Below are 3354 nucleotides of genomic sequence, written 5' to 3' on the forward strand. Positions count from 1 at the left end.
CTCCATAAATATATACAACTATAATGTCAATCATAAAATATAATAAAAAGTAATAAAAAAGGACTATTTCTTGAGACATTCAGTTCAACAAGCTCAAGTTGTAACTACAAGTAAATAAATTATTTTAACAGACCTGTATTCCTGCCCATCTATTCTCTATCTGCTATCAGATGAACCAGAGTCAATAATTTACTAGAAGTAGCCATGTGTAGCAGTATTTTGATATTTTTCTTCTTTTTTTTTTCATTTTTGGTGAATTGACATTTATTACCTTATCTACAAATCATGCATGAATGCCTTGAAATAGGTTTTTTTAGAATGAACCCATTTTTACTCAGAACAATTCAAAGGGGAAACATTAGGACTTTGTGTGAGTGGGAAAAGCCTTTCATAAGTTTCTACATGATTTTCACAAAATATAAAATGGACCCTAGTCTTGCAGAAGTTTTTACTTAATTTTACCAAGCACCAACATATGCCACAACAGTTAAGGGAAGGCAGAGTCAAGCTAACAAAAAAGTTACTAATACAACAATATATTGCAGTCTGAAAACAGCCACTCTATTTATTTACTGACCAGATTATAAAAATAATCATTTTTGGTTACATTAGTTCATCCTTCTAATAATTCTGTTGATCTTGTCTTCCCTGTTGCCAGCATCTTCACCTTCTACAAAATGAATGGTCTTTTTCTTCATTCCACCTCATGGAGAATATAATTTGAAGGGCCACAGGAAGTTATTTGCTTCTCTGAAGTGTTTTCCTATAGTATAGATTTCATGAATCAGATCCTCCATGCAGATGATGCCAAATTCACCAAGAGATTGAGCAATCAAAGAGTTATCTGTCAAAGCAATTCACTTCATATTGATTTTGCCATAACCACACTTGTAGATGAGTTTATTTACTGACTTCATGTTCGGGTACTCCCCATGGACTATATGGTTGCACAATTCTCAGCATATTAATTGAGGCCTTGTTGAGCTTAACAAAGGTGCCATTGAAGATCTGGCAAAGACAAAGAAGCTCCAACATCTTTCGAGTCTTTGTGTTCACTCACTTGATACCTCTGATCCTGATGACAAATGCCAATTTGGGTTCTGGAAGTACACAGAAGTTACCAGCTTTTCTTACCATCCTGGCCATGCAAATCTCAGTTCTGTACATCTGCCTATATTCCTTATGATAGTGCATCGCTTTTTCATAAATAAGCTTCCTGCTTTCCTTTTGAAGCATCTTTTGAGCAAACTTCTTTCTCAAGTACTTGATCTTTGGCCTCCGCAAAATTTCTTTGCTTTTTACTAAGGGTTTCTGGCACAACAGGAACATTTTTCTTGGTTTCTCCTGCAGTAGGAACCTTCTTGTTCTTCTTTTGAACGCCCTCCATGGTTCCCCGGAAAAGAGGTATTTTGACATTTTCTAAACTTCGCCTAAAGTTTCTATTTTGTGGGCAATGCTCTGAGTTCTAGCCAACAGCTGACAATATTTTAACCAACTGACTTTCTAGCACCTAAAACAGATTGCTATAATCCCAGCCCTGTATGGCTGAGTCCTCACAATTCCCTATTCTATGCTGACTCTGTCAGTTGTAACGTTCTACTTCCTATACCCATTTCGGTACTAGTCAGAAACCTCTTGTTTGGAAATGACAAATACCCATCTAAATAAGCTTAAAAACAAAACAAAACAAAAGAGTATATGAGAAAGATATAGCAGAACCCACAAAACTGATGGGGGAAAAATCTAGTACTTTTGAGGGAAATGACATAGCCATCTTCGTCCACAGTTCCTTGCTCAATGCCTAGAAGAACATCTGTCGAATACTAAATGAATGGAAGACCAAACTACAGTGAGGGCTGAGATTCCACTTGGCCTTGATAAAAACAGCATTTAATGTCTCAGAAAGAGAGAGAAGAGGCATCTTCTGGGATGTCTCCCAGCCCCTTTTTTCTTAGTACTTACCTGGTTCATTATCTACCTGGAATATGGGCGATCAATTCCTGGAAGCCAAGTTCATAGTCTTAATCCTTTCCTCTGGCCAGAGTTGAATGTTACAATATTGGCATAGATCTGAGTGTGGCCAATCACATATGCTCTCCCAAGTATTCTAATTAGATTTGAGAATTAGTCTCTTTTCTGGTTGTTAAATTTATTGCATATCAATCTGGATGTTGATGGAAGCCATTTTTCAAAGAGTTTGTGGGAAAAGAATAAAGCATACAGAAGAATTGACGTTAGAGAATAGTAGACTACCAAGTGCTTTTGAGACCCTGGGTTCAGGCCACTGCCAGTTCAGCTGAATTTGTACATAGTTTCTAAGAAATACCCCTATTCCTGAAAAAATTTCTCATTCCTATAAGGTAGCTTCAGCTCTTTTCTGATACTTTCAACCAACACATATCTCCTGATACTAAAATTATGAATACAGAGAATTCAGGAAGCAAATACATTTGCCTGTGATCTTAGTTTGTTCTGGCTGTTATAACAAAATATCTTAGAGTACGTTACATAATTTACAAACAACAGAAATTAATTGTTCACAGTTTTAAAGGCTGGAATGTCTAACATCAAAGCACTAAGTTGATGGACCATCGGTTAGTGTAATGTCTATGTCACTGAATTCCCATGTAGCCAACCGCAGTTCAAGTCCCGGACCCAGTGGTTTAAACTCACGTCGGGCATATATGCATCCATGCCCAAGATCCCGAGAGGAGAATGGAGGAAAAGGGATTGCAGTGTGGCCATTCCCCCTGGAGGGGTGATTTCTTGCTTTCTATCTCTGTCACTCTCTGTCTTTCTGGTGAGCGCACGTGCTCTATAACAAAAACTCTCCAAAAAAGAAAAAAAAGCACTAACTAGATTTGGTGTATAGTGAGGGCCCATTATTCATAGGTAGTATCTTCTACTTGTCCTGTTTTACCTAGCTCTCTGCTCTTTTATAAGGGCACTAATCCCATTCATGAGAGGAGAACCCTTATGACCCAAAGATCTCCCAAAGACTCCATCTCTTACTACACCTACCCTGGAGGTAAAGTTTTAACATACAAATGGGGGGTGTGTCTGCAAATATTGTGTTTACTAGAGACAAGCTGGAAGGAAAGCATGGGAGTGAAAGAGCAAAGGAAAGGAAAACTGGGTAAAAAATAGAGTTAAGACATTTGTGGGACACAGACATGATTTATTATCTGTTGATGAGGATGTGCATAGTATTCTCAACTGGACTGAACTGAGGTATATATCATGCTGGGTAAAGTCTCTTTAAAATCTAAATTATGTATAGTGATTGAATGTATAAATAATAATAAATAAAGTTAAATTAAAAAAAAATACAGACATAAATGCCCTGGTCTTTAC

The 3354-nt window shown here is 37.2% G+C and overlaps 1 pseudogene; it reads right to left on the bottom strand.

Moving 5' to 3' along the window:
- Positions 1–608: 608 nt before the first annotated feature.
- On the bottom strand, positions 609–1236 carry LOC114008983 (60S ribosomal protein L7 pseudogene; annotated as a pseudogene).
- Between the last annotated feature and the right edge of the window lie 2118 nt (positions 1237–3354).

Source organism: Tupaia chinensis, unplaced genomic scaffold (genome assembly GCF_000334495.1).
Source record: "Tupaia chinensis unplaced genomic scaffold, TupChi_1.0 Scaffold000425_1, whole genome shotgun sequence".
NCBI classification, from domain to species: Eukaryota; Metazoa; Chordata; class Mammalia; order Scandentia; family Tupaiidae; genus Tupaia; species Tupaia belangeri.